The following is a 20,493-nucleotide window of genomic DNA, read 5'->3' on the forward strand; positions in this document are numbered from 1 at the left end:
TATATATATATATATATATATATAGAGAGAGAGAGAGAGAGAGAGAGAGAGAGAGAGGTACGTTCATGTATTCTAACTAAGTATTGCGTTGACGTAGGAATGATTGTGGACCAATCATTCCAGAAGGGTAATTTTGTAATGTTAGCTATACTTATTTATGGTAATTGTTAAATAAATTAATAACCCCTTTAAATGGGAAATTAATTTTAATTCACACATCATTATTATTTATTAACCCTAGCCACCAAGGATTGAAGAAGGAAACAGAGCTGAAGCTTTCCCCTTTGCCAACAACATTATCAGCCACCACCAAGCCACCATCGCCACCGAACACCATCAGCCACCACCGTTCATATTCAAGTGGTAAAAGAACACACTCCTGTTTTTTACTAACCCTAGCTGCCGAGGATTAAAGAAGACAACATGGTTGAAGCTTGCCCCTTCACCGACCAACATCATCAATCACCACCGAGCCACCATCGCCACCGAACACCATCAACTACCACCGTTCGTCAGTTTCTATAGTCAAGAAAGTCAAATTATCATCATGTTCCCAAACTACCCCCACCCCACGCTGTCAGGTTGAAGGATGCAATCTTGATCTGTCATCTGCCAAAGAATATCATCGTAAACATCGAGTTTGTGAAAGCCATTCCAAATCTCCCAAAGTTGTAGTCGGTACCCTTGAACGCCGCTTTTTCCAACAGTGTAGCAGGTGATGGATGAAATTCACAATTCCATTTCGGGGCGGGTCCATTACAGTTTTCTGATAAAATTTCTTTATTTCAATGCACAAATTTCATGGTTTGTCGGAATTTGATAAGAGAAAGCAAAGCTGTCGCAAGCGTCTTTCGGATTACAATGCAAGGCGTAGGAAACCACAATAGGAGACCATTCAATTCAACTCAACAAACATGTCTTCAACATTTTATGGTAGATCTCATGCTTTTTTATTATCAAAATCTTTTTGGTTTTGGTGGATTTTATAGATGATATCGAAAATGGTTTTTAGGTGGGAGATGAAATTTGAGTTTTGTTTTAAACAATGGCCCTCTGGTTGATCTCTATGATAAAAATGATTATAACTCCTCATTACTAGCCCAAGTTTTTCTGATGATTCTATGGAAGAAATTCTATGATGAAAGTCCTTCAGAACCTTGTTCGAAAAGGGACGAAGGTTGACATTAGCACAATGCTTGAAGAAGCTGTCCATTATGTGAAGTTCTTGCAGTTTCAAATTAAGCTATGGGTAACGATTCAGAACATGGCATCACATAAATAGGTGTTAGAGTAGAGTTTCTCACATGACTAATTAGTAAGCTAATTCACGCTTTAGTCTCTAGTGTTCGTTGCCTCTCAGTTTGGCACATGCTAACACATATGCAACAAATAACACGTTCCTTAGAACCTGTCACCACTCACAACTAGTTACACTCCATGGCCATTTGTCACCAAAATAATTGAACTCCATAATAATACTGTTATTCCCATAAGCTGTTAGCCAAATTTACCAAAATAGGTAATATCAATAAATTAGGGTTTATAACCTTCACAGTCCAGACTAAGTATTTAACCATAATATTTACCTACTAATCTTGCCAACAAGTTTGTAACAACACCATATCATGAATTCCCGTAACACATACTCGGATCTAACAACCCTCTACAACATATTACATCAACGAAACGTCGAAATACAAGATAAAAGATACCTCAACTTGTCTTGTAATTCCATCCTCATACTCTTAAAAACTGGTACAATCTTCTAGCTGTAGGTCTCCGAGAATACCTCCAGAACTCCTGTTGATCACGTGTGTCCAAAAATCCTCAAATGATACAAAACGAATACTTATATAATCTAGGTCATCATGTCGCGACAATCTTGAGGCCACATCGCAGTGTGGCGCTTCTCCGAGAACTTGCCATGTGTCTCTTAGTAATCGACACATGTCGCGTATGATCACCATGTGTCTTGGTGACTCACTTCATACTAGGGGTGAGCATAGACGAGTACCCGCCCTTATTGTCTAGAACCTGAACTGGCTATATCCGTTCCTTAGATTTTGGAACCAGAACTGGTTCTGATACCGGGTACCCGGTTTCTAATTAAGTTTCATAAAATTCAATCATTACAATCCATAAAACTAACCATCTATTTAATTTTATTAATAAGCATTATTATTCAAAGACATAACATACTGGAATTTAAGTTTAGTATTATTGTTATATTCATAGTACTTCTTTTTTTGGCAGCATACTTCATATATGAACTGGATGAGAGAGAAAAGTAAACGTATAAAAGACTTGTTGTAACCATTTGATGCTTTACGTCTAACATTAGGAATAATGGCATAAGAACCAAGTAGTATCCATTTTTAAAAAAAAATTTGACACGTGAATTGGGACAATCGACAATCTTCTGGTCAAGTCAAGGTCAACAAGTCAACCTAGTCAACTCAACTAGTGTTATATGTTAGGGATTTCTTTATGTTTACTAATGTACAACTATAAATCCTAATGCAAAGTAACACTCGAAAGTTCCAAATGTTCGAAATTTAACACCCTAACCTGGTTTAGGGAAGTAACAGCTCTATAAAGTAATATTAAGTACCCTTTGGGGGTGTTTAACACTCAAAATAGGATGTAACTAAGACTAAAGACCTTGCTCTATGAAGAAAAACATTAATAAAGGCTCCCGATAAAGTCTCTCTCAATCTCTCCCACTATCTATCTCTCTCTCTCTCCTAAATATCTCCGAGTATGTGAAATCTCTCCTAAATCTCTCTAAGTATGTGAAATCTCTCCAAATATGTGAAATATCTTCCAAATCTCTCTATGTACCTTCCTCAGTGGAAAACAGCCCAAAACCGAAGGAGAAAACCCAAAAGGACCCTCTTGGTCCTAAACCTCTCATCTAGAATCCTCTCGTCCGAAACTCTCTTTGTCTTGAACCTCTCGTCCGGAAACCTCTTGGTCCTGAACCTCTTGTCCGGAACCCTCTTAGTTCGAACACCTATTAAGGAACCAGGAGGAATCACACTTCGGAACTTCCTTTGCCTCGTACAACCTCGCATGACTCCGAAAGGATGAGCTCTGGAAGAACTCGCCTCGCATCACTTCGGAAGGGCTAGCTGGCTTTGCATCTTCGGTCTGTAGCTTCGGATTCGAGAAAACGGCTTCGAAAATGCACTCCTTTGCTTCGGATCTTAAGGAATGACTCCGAAATCCTTCTCAAGCCCTTCGGACCCTCGCAGGAACATGATTCCACTCCAAATTTTTTTTGTCATTTTCGGACTTTTTCTTCATTTTAGGACATTTTGACGTCGGGAATTCCTCCAAACTCGTATTTTTCATGTCCTAAGCCTCTTAAAACCCTATTTTCTGCTAAAATTAGTTATTTTAAACATATTTATATAAAATAATACCCAAGATTTTAAAGAGATTTTTAGAGGATAAAGGGGTTTGACTTTAGGATGCGAGTTAAATCCCCCATTTTCCCATGCAAATCTCAGTTAAACACACATTGCCCATGGATAATAAGCTTTACCCACCAGCCCTCCATGCAAGTGTGAAGTCACCCTTATCTTCCCCTTTAGATACGTGAACTCTTTTTTCCTCCCCAAGTTTCACTTCTCTCATTTACACTCAGTAAACTCCTAAGAATACTCTCAACTCCTTCAAGCTTCAAGTTCATCCCTTCAAAGGAAATTTCTAGATTTATTTGGTAAGTATTTTATCCTCTTTGAGTAATTATTCTTCACATTATTGTAAGATGTCGTTATATTTACACACAAAAATTGTTCTTAGAATCCTCTAAAGTTTTAAGAATCTTCCAAGCTTTGGAGCTTGGAAACTTGCTCATCACTCTTCAAACTACCCAGCAAGCTAACCAAGGTGAGCTTCATACCCCACCTTTTTCAATGTTTTAGTGTTTTTGGGGGTGAGTACAAGTCAAATCTTGTCTAAATACTTGAATAATTGCATGAATACGTATGTTTGGATGTATGTGTGAAATATTATTAAATTCTTATTTTAGTAATATTCTCATGAGCGTAAATTTTCACAATTTCATAAAGAGCAGAGGATACTATGTGTACAAAAGAACCTCCCAACTATTGGGTGTGTCCAACTTAACCCCTTTATCTATGCTTTCATGCCTAGAGATAAAAGTTATAAAAAGGGACCTTGATAAGTTGACACTATTTCTAGTAATTTTCGAAAATGGGAACTTTGTGACTATTTGCAAACTATTAGGGATTATTTATAAATATTGATAAGTAATTTCACCAAGGAAATACACAGATGGGGCCCTTATGATAGAAAATTTTGTGTGTCATAAAGCTGTTGTCATGAACTCTCACAAGTTAAAGTTATATACAAATCATAACTTGGCATTTTCCGAAAATCGAGTCACATATAGTATTTTTTAAAGAAAAAGGGCTGTTAACCGGCTTTGATAATATTGGGTCATTATGATAAATATTTCAAAGTGGATTGATTTCATTAAACGAAACGAACAAAGAGAAATATCTAGTTACGACTACACCTATTATTATTTATTTAGAAAATAATGGGTTTCACGTTATTCTCAAAGATTGGTAAGTATTCTAGTCAGACAAATCTTCACAGTACATATATTCATACAACATTGTATGCTTTAAGTCCTGTAAGAATTATAACTAGAGTTACCTGGAGGGAGAACCAGAATTTGTGTATAGATCTATACGGGGTTGACACCCCGCACCTTCGCTGTTCGCTACAGCTAGATCGGCCATTCTAGGGTGACAAATGTCTTGAACAAAACCGACGCCTGAAGAACGTCATAACAGGTACTCCGTGACATCATTATGGTTATAGCGACTCACTATAGTACATCAAAAACATATTTATACAGATTTCACCTTCGCTTTACAATCAACTGTGTTTTGATTATCTCAATGAGACTTTTCCATACAAGTGTTATGTTCTTACCAAAGCTACTATTAGAAAATATAGGATTTTATGGCGAAACGATTTGTACGATTTCGAAAATGATGACTTATGACACACATGAAACTATACTCGATTTGAAACAAGAATTACAACTATTTTGATAAGAAAATGTTGGATTTTATGGATTTCTAAACTCTCATCGAAGTTTTTATACGGAAATGCTTATGAACTCACGAACATATTTTATGTTAAAACTTTTCAAACGACTTGTATTCTTAGGAAATCAATAAGCAGGTTATGGATCGCGGACTCAAGATTATTTTGCTGTATTTTGGAAATTTGCTTACCGATGTTTCTTTTGTGTAAGTTGAGAACATAAACAGGATGTAAAACAATGTAAGATTTTTATATTGATGTATGACGTTTGGATTTGCTATGCTTCAATTATATACAATTGTTATGATACTGCACAATGACGTCACCCACCTCCGGATGTTTCAACCGTTCTGGTTCGGGGGTGTGACAGATTGGTATCGAAGCATTATTTATAGTGAACTCGTATATCCAGCCATACAAGATATACAACTATATATACAATGGGACTAAAACACTCTGACCAAAAGAACACATACTTGCTAGGAACGTATCATAACAACAAGTAAGACAAAATAACTCAAAGGTTGAACACTACAGTCAAACCTAGGAAGTTATGTAATCATATCTGGGATAAATATAGCCTGATCAACTATATTTATTTGAGATATGACCAACATGTGTTCGTGAGTGGTAGTGGTGTTGCAACAGGTCTAAGGCTTCCCAACTCGTTATCCAAAAGTTTTAAGAACCAACCCTAAAACAAGTAAAATACTGTAGGAGTATTTTGACACACTATCTATTTCCTCGTACTCAATTATTCTTGTAAAGACGACATGGCATGCTTTCACCACCCTGGAGACCCATACTTTCCCAATCAGGGGAATGGAGGTTGGATTAATGAAGACCCCAAAGAAGACCTAGAAGAAGACACCGAGGAACCTATGGAGGATCCCGAAGAACCAGCAGAGTTTGAAGAAGAGGACATCGATGAAGAAATCGAGGAAGATGACGAGGAGGAGGTTGAGGAGGACAGTGAATCAGACACTGAGTTGGAAATTTTCAACCCTACCTACATGGAAAGGGTACCACCGTATAGGATAGGCTACAATGGCCCTACACCTCCTTGGGCTGACACTATTGAGAGATGGGGTCGATGCTAGGGTCAGCAGTCACCATTTGGGATGAACCAAGATTACTAGGCATGGAGGACCAGCGGATCACACACTCCCTGTCATGGTCAGACGTATTAGGGACATCAGGGACTAGACTTGAGTGAACACTGACCGGGAGATGCATATGCTGGCAACTATGCAGATCACGGATGCTCGCACGCGAGACCTGGAGCGAGACTTCTATCCAGTGGAACGACTCGTGTAGGATCTTGCCATTGCACACACAGAGGTCAGAGAATACCAAGAGTGAAACACCGCTTTGGAGGAGTGTGTACGGATCACCGAACTCAGGTTAGTGGAGCTCCAGGGAGCGTCCACCTCATCGTTAGCACCACCGGAACCGTCTCTTCACGACTAGTATATGTTCTCTAACTACCACATCGACTTTCTTCTGTGCACTACTCTATGTATTTTCGTGTTAGGTTTTATTTCAATGCATGTATTGTATGCCTTTAGGGAAAAATATTCATGTACTCAAGAAATTATTATCAATGAAAAGCGAATATATATCTTCTTATGATATGATTTCTCATTTTGCGCTCTATTGTTACTATTGCATATTGAATTTATACACACTTGTTCATATGCACCCAAAGCACCGACACTATTCTATCATCAAGAAATCGTATAGAAAAATACATTGGATACTCATTTCCCTCCCGATCCATGACAGAAAGATGCCGAAGAGACCAAACAGAAAGAACACCAGCACAACACCACCACCGCTGCCCCCACTGGAGATAAACTCTGCGGCCATCCAAGCGGCAGTTTCGGCAGCAGTAACGGAAACATTAGCCCACATTCAAAGCGGAAATAATGGTGTTAATAGTCAAGGGACGGGAAGCTCCCATCAAGGGATGAATCAAGGATCTGTACGGGCCTGCACCTACAAATATTTTTCCAATGCAAGAGCCCGCACTTTCAATGGGACTGGAGGAGGCATAGCCTTAAAAAATGAATCGAGAAGACGGAATCAGTGTTCGAAATATGTGAATGTACAGAGGAAAGTAAGGTCAAATTCGCTGCCTGCACCTTCATTGATCAAGCACTATCATGGTGGAACGGTCACATCGAGGCCATAACACTTCCCATTGCAAATGCCATATCCAGGGAAGAACTCAAAGAAATGTTAATCGCAGAGTAATGTCCCTGAGGGGAGGTTTAAAAGCTCGAGTAGGAATTATGGAACCTTACGGTGCAGAATTCGGACATTGACATGTACATTAAAGGTTTAACAAACTATCCCTCTTGTGTCCTGGTATGATTACATCCGAAGGAAATAAGCTCGAACGATTCAACTGGGGGTTGACACCTCCCATTCAGGGTAACCTAATTGCCTCAATATCCGAGACCTACGATAGTGCAAAACGACTGGCCAAGAAACTTTATGATCACAGTGATAAGAAAAGTACCAAAACAACTGAGAGAGAGAGTAAGCAAGAAGGAGGGAGAAAGAAGAACTGGGGAAACAAGAGAAAGGGATGACAGGATGCAGGGCCATCCAAGAAACCACAGACAGTAGCAGTTTATTATGCTACTGCTCCATCCGCACCAGCTCCAACCACAACAACGTCAACCAAGTTATACGCGGGATCCAATCCCAAATGTGACAAGTGTAATTATCATCAATATAGGGCATGCAAGGATTTTCAATGCACCAAATGTAATCGAAAGGGACACACTGTCCGGTATTGTAGGATGCCCCCATAACAAAACAAGCAACCCAATGACAACAACACCGAGGCTAGCCGCGCATGCTATGGATGCGGAGAAACCAACTATTTCAAACGCAGCTGGCCCAAGAACAATAATCAAAATGCAGGAAGGGTCTTAACCATGGGGCAAGGAGAAGCGGTGCAAGATCCAATAGTGGTGACTGGTACGTTTTCCCTCAACAACTTTTATGCGTGCGTTTTATTTGATTGTGGTGCTGAACTAAGCTTCGTAAACCACAAATTCAAACATTTACTCAATAAAAATCCTCACAAATTGAACGAAACATATATGGTCGAGATGGCCAATGGTAAAACATAATCAACCAACGATGTCTACATAGGGTGCACACTAATGTTAAGCAATCACTCCTTCCCAATCAGTTTGATGCCTATTAATATTAGGAGCTTTGATGTGATTGTTGGCATGGATTGGTTAAGCCCCCACCATGTTGAGATTATGTGCCACGAGAAGGCCATTCGCCTTCACCTACCTAACAATGAAACCCTAATAGTTTACGGTGATAAACCTGGCTCAAACCTCCGACTCATTACTTGCATCCAAGCACAAAAGTGCCTGCATAAAAAGAATCACACCTTTCTTGCTCATGTTATGGATAAACAAAGGAGGAGAAAAAAAATTAATGATATTCCTGAAGTACGTGACTTTCCCGACGTATTTCATGAGGAATTGCCTGGAATACCTCCCGAGCACCAGGTTGAATTCCGAATCGATCTTGTACCTGGAGCCACCCCTCGTGCCAAATCACCTTACAGATTAGCTCATGCCGAGATGCAAGAGTTATCTACTCAACTAAGTGAGCTTCTTGACAAAGGGTTCATCAGGCCGAGTTTCTTTCCTTGGGGAGCTCCGGTTCTGTTTGTCAAGAAGAAAGACAGGTCTTTCAAAATGTGCATAGATTACTGAGAATTGAACAAGCTCATTGTCAAGAATCGATACCCACTTCCTTGAATCGATGATCTATTCGACCAGCTCCATGGAGCCAACTACTTTTCCAAGATAGATCTGAGATCCGGATACCACCAACTAAGAGTCCGAGAGGAGGATATCCCAAAAACGGCTTTCTGAACCTGTTATGGACATTTCGAGTTCGTAGTCATGCCTTTCGGTCTCACAAACGCGCCAACAGCCTTTATGGATCTGATGAACAGACTCTGTCGGCCATTTCTTTATAACTTCGTGATTGTCTTCATCGATGATATACTCGTTTATTCTGAGAGTAAGGAAGAGCACGAACAAAATTTATGACAGATTTTGGAAACATTGAGAGCAGAAAAGCTTTACGCAAAATTCTCAAAATGAGAATTTTGGATTCGTAGAGTGGAATATTTGGGTCACATAGTCAGTGAAGAGGGAATACATGTGGAGCCTGCCAAGATCAAAGATATTGAGGGCTAGACAACCCCAAGAACCCCAACCGAGATTTGAAAATTTTTAGGCCTCGCCGGTTATTACCAAAGATTCATCCAAAATTTCTCCAAAATCGCCAAACCTCTCATCGCTCTCACCCAGAAGGGTGCGCATTTCCATTGGAATGACAAACAAGAAGCTGCCTTCCAAACCCTGAAACAAGCCCTCTGCAGTGCACCAATACTGTCCTTTCCAAAAGGAACAGAGGACTTCGTGGTATACTACGATGCTTCCATTCAAGGGTTAGGATCCGTGCTTATGAAATGAGGAAAGGTGATAGCGTACACCTCAAGACAACTAAAGACCCACGAAGTAAACTACACCACCCATGACCTCAAGCTGGGAGTTGTTGTCTTCGCCTTAAAGATTTGGAGGCACTAAATATATGGTACAAAGTGCACCATCTTGACAGATCACAAGATCCTCCAGCATATCCTAAATCAAAACGAATTGAACATAAGGCAAAGAAGATCGGTCGAATTGCTAAATGACTACGAGTGCGAAATCAACTATCAACCAGGCAAAGCAAATGTAGTAGCCGATGCCTTAAATCAAAAAGAGTACTCAGGTCACTGAGTAAAGACATTGACAATGACCATCCATTCCCATATATCCTCACAAATCAAAGAAGCCCAGCAGGAAGCCTTGAATCTGGAAAACGTCACCAATGACGCATTGCGAAGAATAGAAAAGAATCTGATGGTCAAAGAAGACCGAGCCTATTATCTTATGGACCGAATCTGGATACCAAAGGTAGTTGTTCCATCTGGGTTCCGACAAGATGTACCTAGATATCAAACAACATTATTGGTGGCTGAATATGAAAGCTGAAATTGCTACTTACGTTGGCAAGTGTTTCCCTTATTCCAAGGTTAAAGTGGAGTATCAGAAGCCCTCGGTTCTACTTCAGCAACCTAAAATACCCGAGTGGAAATGGGAGAGGATAACAATGGATTTTATAACCAAATTACCCAAGACGACAGACGGTCTAGATGCCATCTGGCTCATCGTTGACCGACTCACCAAATCCGCCCATTTCCTGCAAATAAAGGAGACGTACAAGATGGAAAGACTGATGCGAATATACCTGAAAGAGGTGGTAAGACTTCATGGAGTCCCCATATCTATTATCTTGGATTGGGATAGTAGGTTCACCTCTATTTTTTGGCAGTCGCTACAGAAAGCATTGGGAACCCGACTGGATATGAGCACTGCCTACCACCCCCAGATAGATGACCAAAGTGAGCAAATAATTCAGACTCTAGAGGACATGCTCCAAGCATGTGTAATAGATTTTTGCAAAGCCTGGGATACCCACTTGCCCCTAGTTGAATTTTCATATAACAACAGCTACTACAGAAGCATAGGAATCGCCCCTTTTGAGGCCTTGGATGGCCGGAAGTTCAGATCTCCCCTTTGTTGGGCCGAGGTGGGTGACACTCAGCTGGAAAGAGGGAAACTACCAGATAGCACTCTCACAGGACCTGAGATCATCCGCGAAACAACTGAGAAAATCGTTCAAATCAGGCCACGACTTCAAGCATCGCGGTATAGGCAGACAAGTTACGCAGACAAAAAGCAAAAGCCACTAGAGTTCCAAGTAGGAGACCGCATGTTACTAAAAGTCTCTCCCTGGAAAGGCATGATTTTCTTTAGTAAACGAGGAAAGCTAAACCCGCGATACATCGGACCATTCGAGATCCTTGCCCAAATTGATCCAACAACTTATAAGTTACAACTGCCCTGCATGCTCAGCAACGTGCATCCTGTGTTTCATGTATCGAATTTGAAAAAGTGCTTATCGGATGAAACCCTTGTAATCCCGCTAGAAGATATTGAGATAAACAAGAAACTCCTGTTCGTGGAAGAACCAGTTGAAATCATGGGCAGAGAAGTGAAACGTACGAAGCAAAGTCACATCCCAATTGTAAAAGTTCATTGGAGTGCCAAACGCGGGCCTGAATTCACCTGGGAACGTGAAGATCAAATGCTGCAGAAGTACCCCCACATATTCGCTAAACCTTGAAGGCTACTTCAAAGAAAAATTTCGGGACGAAATCCGCTCAAGCGGGGGATGATGTGACAACCGGCAATCTTCTGGTCAAGTCAAAGTCAAGTCAAGGTCAAGAAGTCAACCTGGTCAACTCAACTAGTGTTATATGTTAGGGATTTCATTATGTTTACTAATGTACAACTATAAATCCTAATGCAAAGTAACACTTGAAAGTTCCAAATGTTCGAAATTTAACACCCTAACCTTGTTTAAGGAAGTAACAACTCAATAAAGTACTATTAAGTACCCTTCGGGGGTGTTTAACACTCAAAATAGGATGTAACTAAGTCTAAAGCCCTTGCTCTATGAAGAAAAACATTAATAAAGGCTCCCGATAAAGTCTCTCTCAATCTCTCCCACTCTCTCTCTCTCTCTCTCTCTCTCCCTCAAATCTCTCTGAGTATGTGAAATATCTCCTAAATCTCTCTAAGTATGTGAAATCTCTCCCCAATCTCTCTAAGTATGTGAAATGTCTCCCAAATCTCTCCAAGTATGTGAAATTTCTCCCAAATCTCTCTATGTACATTCCTCAGTGGAAAACAGCCCAAAACCGAAGGACAAAACCCAAAAGGACCCTCTTGGTCCTAAACCACTCGGCCAAAACCCTCTTGGTCCTAACCCTCTCGTCCGGAACCCTCTTGGTCCTAAACCTCTCGTCCAGAAACCTCTTGGTCCTGAACCTCTTGTACGGAACCCTCTTGGTCCGGAACCCTCTTAGTCCGGACACCTTCAAAGGAACCAGGAGAAATCACACTTTGGAACTTCCCTTGCCCCGGACAACTTCGCATTACTCCGAAAGGATGAGCTCCGGAAGACCTCGCATCGCATCACTTCGGAAGGGCTAGCTGGCTTCGCATCTTCGGTCCGGTCCTTCGGATTTGAGCAAACGGCTTCGAAAATGCACTCCTTTGCACTGGATCTTGAGGAATGACTCTGAAATCCTTCTCAATCCGTTCGGACCCTCACAGGAACATGATTCCACTCCGGATTTTTTGTCATTTTCGGATTTTTTCTTCAGTTTAGGACATTTTGACGTCCGGAATTCCTCCAAACTCGTATTTTTCATGTCCTAAACCTCTTAAACCCCTATTTTATGCCAAAATTAGTTATTTTAAACATATTTATATAAAATAATACCCAAGATTTTTAAAGAGATTTTTAGAGGATAAAGGGGTTTGACTTTAGGATGTAATGTAAATCCCCCATTTTTCCATGCAAATCTCAATTAAACACACATTGCCCATGGATAATAAGCTTTACCCACCAACCCTCCATGCAAGTGTCAAGTCACCCTTAACCTCCCCTTTAGATACATGAACTCCTTTTTCCTCCCCAAGTTCCACTTCTCTCATTTACACTCAGTAAGCTCCTAAGAATACTCTCAACTCCTCCAAGCTTCAAGTTCATCGCTTCAAAGGAAATTTCTAGATTTCTTTGGTAAGTATTATATCCTCTTCGAATAATTATTCTAAGATGTCTTTATATTTACATACAAAAATTGTTCTTAGAATCCTCTAAAGGTTTAAGAATCTTCCAAGTTTTGGAGCTTGGAAACTTGCTCATCACTCTTCAAATCACCGAACAAGCTAACCAAGGTGAGCTTCATGATACCCCACCTTTTTCAATGTTTTAGTGTTTTTGGGGGAGAGTACAAGTCAAATCTTGTCTAAATACTTGAGTAATTGCATGTATACGTATGTTTGGATGTATGTGTGAAATATTATTAAATTATTATTTTAGTAATATTCTCATGAATGTAAATTTTCACAACTTCATAAAGAACAAAGGATACTTTGTGTACAAAAGCACCTCCCAACTATTGGGTGTGTCAAACTTAACCCCTTTATCTATGCTTTCATGCCTAGAGATAAAAGTTATAAAATGGGACCTTGATAAGTTTACATTGTTTCTAGTAATTTTTAAAAATGGGAACTTTGTGACTATTTGCAAACTATTAGGGATTATTTATAAATATTGATAAGTAATTTCACCAAGGAAATACACAAATGGGGCCTTTATGACAGAAAAATTCGCATGTGATAAAGCTGCTGTCATGAAATCTCACAATTCAAAGTTTTATACAAATCACAACTTGGCATTTTTCGAAAAATTGAGTCACACATAGTATTTTATAAAGAAAAAGGGCTATTTTCCAGCTTTGATAATATCGGTTCATTATGATAAGTATTTCAAAGTGGATTGATTTCATTAAACGAAACAAACGAAGCGAAATATCTAGTTATGATTACAACTATTATTATTTATTTAGTAAATAATGGGTTTCGTGTTATGCTCAAAGATCGGTTAGTATTCTAATCAGACAAATATTCACACTACCTATATTCCTACAATATTGTGCGCCTTAAGTCCTGTGAGAGTTATAACAAGAGTCTCCTGGAGGGAGAACGAGAATTTGTGTATAGATCTATATGGGGTTGACACCCCGCATCTTCATTGTTCGCTACAGCTAGACCGACCAGTCTAGGGTGACAAATGTCTTGAACAAAACCGACGCCTGAAGAACGTCATAACAGACACTCCGTCACATTAGTATGGTTATAACGACTCACTAGAATATATTAGAAATGTATTTATACAGATTTCACCTTCGGTTTACAATCAACTATGTTTTTATTATCTCAATGAGACTTTTCCATACAAGTGTTATGTTTTTACCAAAGCTACTATTTTTACACATCAGAAAATATAGGATTTTATGGGGAAACGATTTGTACGATTTCAAAAATGATGATTTAAGACACACATCCAACTATACTCGATTTGAAACAAGAATTACAACTATTTTGATAAGGAAATATTGGATTTTTTGGACTTCTAAACTATCATCGAAGTTTTTATACGAAAATGCTTATTAACTCACGAACATATTTTATGTTGAAGCTTTTCAAACGACTTGTATTCGCAGGAAATCAATAAGTAGGTTAGGATGGCTAACTCAAGATTATTTTGCTGTATTTTGGAAATTTGCTTACTGCTGTTTCTTTTGTGTAAACTTAGAGCATAAACATAATGTAAAACAATGTAAGCTTGTTATATTGATGTATGATGTTTGGATTTTCTATGCTTCAATTATATACAATTGTTATGATATTGCACAATGACGTCACCCACCTCTAGACGTTTCTGTCGTTCTTGTTCGGGGGTGTGACATGAGTACAAAGTGTTGATTATTTAGATGTTATTTATAACCCATTAAAATTAAATTTAGTATTTAATATAAATCCAGGATGATAAATGTTAGTTTATAAATAAACCGGTTCCTGCGGTTACTCGGCAAGTAACGGTTCTTAAAAAATGAGAACCAAAAGCAGAACCGCTTAAGGCATTTCCTAAACTTTAGGAACTGGAACCAGCAGTTTCGATACGGTTCCGGTTCCGAAAGCAGATACACTATTCTGATGCTCACACGTACTTCACACCACATCATGGTTAGAATGCAACAACAATGTTGTGACCCGAGATGTAACGCTCTAAACCAAGTATGGCTTGAAATCCTCAAAGAATTCACATTCTTGCATAAATGGTCTTTGTTTACGCTGGCATATTTAAGTGTACGATTAGCGTACTATGTATGAATGGTTGCGGAGGAGCTAGACGTACGTTGGGCGTACGTGCCAAGGTGGCAAACCCTAAATTGCAGACTTGTGACCTATTTAAACGCCCTTAACTCAGTTAATCCTCAACCCCATCAGCTCTCTTCACCTTCAAACGTTCCTGGAAGCCCTAATAGCCTTTGTGAGTGCATTTTGAGCCTTGTGAGTGAAATTGTGCTCATTTAGTGTTCATCCAAGAAGAATAAGTGGTCAAGGAAGCCTGGAGTGTCTTTTGGCTTCAAGAATCTACACATAGACGACCTTGAGGAGTTCCTGGAGGTAAAAAGCTTGGATCTTTCCACTTAAATCTTTAGATCTAGCTAGGGTTTTCTAGTTATATCCCTTTGATGGATTTTGGATGTCCATTTATGAGTGAAGCAACTCCAGAAGATGGGGATGACAGATCTGAGGTTCCTTGGTCCTTTAGTATCATAAAAATAGAGTCTTGATGGTAGCTTTGACTTTATGCATGGGTTAAGAACCTTGAAAAGGTTGTAATGGGGGTGTTGGGTGCATATGAGGCATGCAAAGGCATAAAGTTGCCAACTTTATGCCTTAGGACGTTTTAACAAGTCAAGATTTGACTTTTGGACGTAAAAGGATTGAGTATTAAGCACTTAATGGAGAAAGTGCTTAATCTGGTTGTAGGTTGGGCATAACCCAGTGTACGCGATGCGTAAACCCCAAACCTCAGTACGCTGCGGTACCGGGATGGTACGCTAAGCGTACGCATCACTGATGTGCCGAATCTGTTTTGGGCCTTAGAGCTTTTGGGCCTTATTTTGGTTATTGAACTTGGTTGCATTCTGTGAATTATGGGACATTTCATCTATAATGGGCCATTGATATATTGGTTGGGCCTTATTAGGCCAAGAGGCCCATTATTGGTTTTGTATATGGACTGTGGGCCCATTAGCAAAGAAATGGTTTTTTTGGCCTGATTTGGGAATTGAGGTTTCTTTTGATTAAGTGAATCTCTAACATAGATTATTATTATTGTTCAGAACAGGAGGTTACAAATTATTAGGAGTGCAACTTAGGTATTCAGCAGACAATGTGAGTCTTCTCACCATACCAACGGTTATAAGGCACCAAGGCCGACCCATTCTATGACATGTGGATTGTCGATTGATTATGTGTTATGATAAGTATGAATTTTGTATGGAAAACCCCGGGAGGTTCCTGTGGCAAATGGTACAAGACCTTGGAGGGTTTCCAAGGCATCCTAGTATATTTGCATGATTAGCTTGTATGTTATTTGCTTGATAGGAAGACCATGTGGGGGTTCCTATGATAGGAAGACCATGTGGGGTTCCCATGGCAGGAAGACCATGTAGGGGTTCCCATACCAGATGGTAAGACCACATGGGGGTTCGAGTGACACTAGGTATAAGACCCAGGAGGGTTTCCAGGGCTTCCTCATATGCTGTATTTATGGCTTATGTGATTTGTATAGCTGTTTAGCTAGTACATTATGTGATATGTGATTGTGTGTGGTTATGCTCTGGGGAACTCACTAAGCTTTCAAGCTTACTGTTTGTGGATTTGTTTCGGGTACATTTGAGCCCAAGGGCAAGGGAAAGGCGTGATGGCGTGGCGTGCACTCTATCTCTCTTTCACTGATATGTTTTGGGGACACTCTGATGATTTAAATAAAGTTGTAATGAATGTTGATTTGAAAACAATTATGTTGGGATTTCATGATTTATGCAAAGGTGTTTTATTAATTAAAAATGAAAAATTTCTTTGTAAAATTTGGGTCGTTACACGAGAGTTGACTATTTCACTTTGACTTCCATTGATTTTCTTGAAATAATGTACTTTCACCTTAACTTTGAACATTCATAACTTCTTCATACGTGACAAAATTTATATCCACAAAATTCTCTCCGTGTAAACTACAAATTTATTTACTAATATTATTTCGAAAACCAATACACAACATAAATCATCTCATTGCTTTATTTAACCTGCTAATCTTATGAACATATTGTACCCCCTTCAGAAAGTACCTATAATGAAAACCAGGTATTACAATCCTTTATCTTATATTTTTATTCCATATACTTGTAGTTGTTATTTACAACTATATGATGGTTATTATATGTCTCCAATATATGTAAAAGCTACTTTTTGTTGCTCAAATATAAGTGATAGTAGATATAAAGCTGATCTAGTAGTCCTATTGTTTTTACTCCTGTTTTGAGGGATTTCATGCTAAAATTACAACGTATCATATTGATTTCTTACCTATATTTTTGACTTAATTATATTGATCATATACGTTGCATTGGGTTTGTTTTAGTTTCATATTAAGAAATTATTAAATATGTTGATTATATTTTAATCATTGTATCAACTATTACTTGATCGTATATATTAAAATGAGACGAGCTAAGACCTTTTGGATCTTAGAGCACCCATTACGACTGGTAAATTTCTCTTTCCTATATTTAACACTAAGTTAATAAAATAATTTCATGTATATGAAAGAAAATAGAACTTAATTAATCAGAATTTCTATGTTATAGATTATAACAATACCATAAAAATGGAGGGACTAAAAGTGTCAGGTGGCAAAGCATTGGGACTTTGGTGCAACTCCCGAGGAGTTAAAAAATTTAAATGAGGGAAATTTGGAATTTTTTGATGATATTTCCTGTAAGCAACTACAGAAGGCCTCTAACAACATCTCAATTCTCATTATCTAAAACCTCATATTTACTGTAAGTTTGTTGTGGATTCGAAAATCTATTTGGTCAGTTTCTCCTTTACAAAACCTATTGGTCTTATTAGTTCGATTCTGATTTTTCTGACTTTAGTTATAATCAAGAGATTTTATTTGTAAATGGAGGCCTTCCTGGAGGAGTTTCAACATCTTAAATTCCATCTGGATGAGATAAAGTTAGCCACCAAAAACTTTGATAACAATAACGTTATTGGTAAAGGTGGATTTGGGTATGTGTACAAAGGAGTACTTTCTCAGTGTGAGGGGCAAGATGTCGTGGCTTTTAAGCGTCTTGATCGTGGATATGGGTAAGGAGACCCTGAGTTCTGGAAAGAGATATTTATGCTTTCTCATTACAGACATGAAAATCTCATCTCTCTCCTGGGATTCTGTGATGAAGATGGTGAGAAGATCCTTGTGTATAAGCATGCATCTCATAGAAGCCTCGATATCCACTTAAATAACATTACTCTTACATGGGGGCAACGCCTCAAGATATTCCTTGAGCAACACACCTTTCTTGCAACGAATGTTGTAGGCACCTTTGGGTATTTATTATTGAGGTTTCCTTTGATTGAGTGAAGCTCTAACATAGATTATTATTATTGTTCAGCACAGGAGGTTACAGATTGTTAGGAGAGAAGCTTTTGTATTCAGCAGACAAGGTGACTCTTCTAAACATACCAATGGTTCTAAGGCACTAAGGACGACCCATTCTATGACATGTGGATTGTCGAGTGATTATGTGTTATGATAAGTATGAATTTTGTATGGAAGACCTCCGGGGGTTCCTTTGTAAAATCGTACAAGACCTTAGAGTGTTTCCAAGGCATCCTAGTATATTTGCATGATTAGCTTGTATGTTATTTGCTTGGTAGGAAGACCATGTGGGGGTTCCCATGGCAGGAAGACTATGTAGGGGTTCCTATGGCAGATGGTAAGACCACATGGGGGTTCCAGTGGCAATAGGTATAAGAGCCGGGGGGGAGGGGGGGGGGGGTTCCAGGGCTTCCTCATATGTTGTATGCATGACTTATGTGGTTTGTATAGTTTTTTAGCTAGTACGTTATGTGATATGTGATTGTGTGTGGTTATGCTCTGGGGAGCTCACTAATCTTTCAAGCTTATCGTTTGTGGATTTATTTTAGGCACATCTGAGCACAGGCAAGGGCAGGGTGTGATGGCGTGGCGTGCACTCTATCTCCCTTTCATTGATATGTTTGGGGGACAATCTGATGATTTAAATAAAGTTGTAATGAATGTTGATTTGAAAACAATTATGTTGGGATTTCATGATTTATGCAAAGGTGTTTTATTAATTAAACATGAAAAATATCTTTGTAAAATTTGGGTCGTTACACGAGAATTGATTGTTTCACTTTGACTTCCATTGATTTTATTGAAATAATGTACTTTCACCTTAACTTTGAACATTCATAACTTCTTCATACATAACAAACTTTATATCCACAAAATTGTCTCCGTGTAAAGTACAAATTTCTTTAGAAATATTATGTTGAAAACCAATACACAACATAAATCATCTCCATGCTTTATTTAACCGGCTAATCTTATGAACATATTGTACCCCCTTTCAGATATTACCTGTAATGAAAAACAGGTATTACAATCCTTTCTCTTATATTTTTATTCCATATACTTGTAGTTGTCATTTACAACAATATGATGGTTATTATATGTCTCCAATATATGTAAAGGCTACTTTGTGTTGCTCAAATATCAGTGCTAGTAGAGATGAAGCTGCTCTAGTAGTCCTACTGTTTTTACTCCTGTTTTAAGGGATTTCATGCTAAAATTACGACATATCATATTGATTTCTTACCTACATTTTTGACTTAATTATATTGATCATATAAGTAGCATTGGGTTTGTTTTAGTTTCATTGTAAATACATTCTTTGGTTTCTAGCTCAAATGTTCATTTGAGTTGATAAAGTTTAACTAAACAAAGTATAACGTCCCAAAAACTAGAGTAAAAGTTTTCAATTTTTAAAAGAGAATAAACCATTTTTCCATAAAACATAAGTCACAAAAAACATTGTTCCATAATCATATTATAATAAAGAGTATCAAAATCATAGTATATCCCAAAACATAACAACTACTGGATGATGTGCACAGTTACACCTTTGCCTTGACCTGATCCTTAGAAGTACCTTAAACATTTAAATCCACAACTGTAAGCTAAATCTTAGTAAGTTCCCCAAAATACCCAACACAACAAAACACATACAATGCATGCACAAAAGTCAAGGGTCGAGTCACCACATCGTGGCTAACACCATAGCCACATCGTGGTGGCTACACACCAAAGCACTCACAGTGAAACTAGCCACCAAGTTGTGACAAGCAACTCACCACTATGTGGGAAATGTTTCTAACAACTTAATGGTTCTAGAGTTTAAAAGTTTAGATTTGATCCTTCCAAAAGTCATGATGGAATAAGTTTCCAACTTTATCCATTAAGTTATCCAAATAAGTCAAGATCTCGATATCTAAGTTCTTAATGGATGCACCAAAAGCATGGACACCAAAATAAGTCATACAAAGCCATCTTTCTAGCAACCACCATGGTCTAGAAGCCATAGAATGCACTCAAGGGTTCTGGAGTTCACTCAGTCTCCAAGTTCAAGAAGATTTGGACCAAAAATCTCATAAAATGACATAACGATAGATCTATAGAATTAATGATCAAGATAACAACTTTATACATCCAAATGATCAAAAATGTGAC

At 38.6% G+C, this 20,493-nt stretch overlaps 1 pseudogene; it reads left to right on the forward strand.

Annotated features, from left to right (window-relative positions):
- The first annotated feature begins 431 nt into the window (after positions 1-431).
- LOC145001329 (squamosa promoter-binding-like protein 3) lies at positions 432-1,867 on the forward strand (annotated as a pseudogene).
- The last annotated feature ends 18,626 nt before the right edge of the window (positions 1,868-20,493 follow it).

The sequence above is a fragment of the Lactuca saligna genome, chromosome 6 (genome assembly GCF_052625555.1).
Source record: "Lactuca saligna cultivar CGN05327 chromosome 6, ASM5262555v1, whole genome shotgun sequence".
Taxonomy (NCBI): domain Eukaryota; kingdom Viridiplantae; phylum Streptophyta; class Magnoliopsida; order Asterales; family Asteraceae; genus Lactuca; species Lactuca saligna.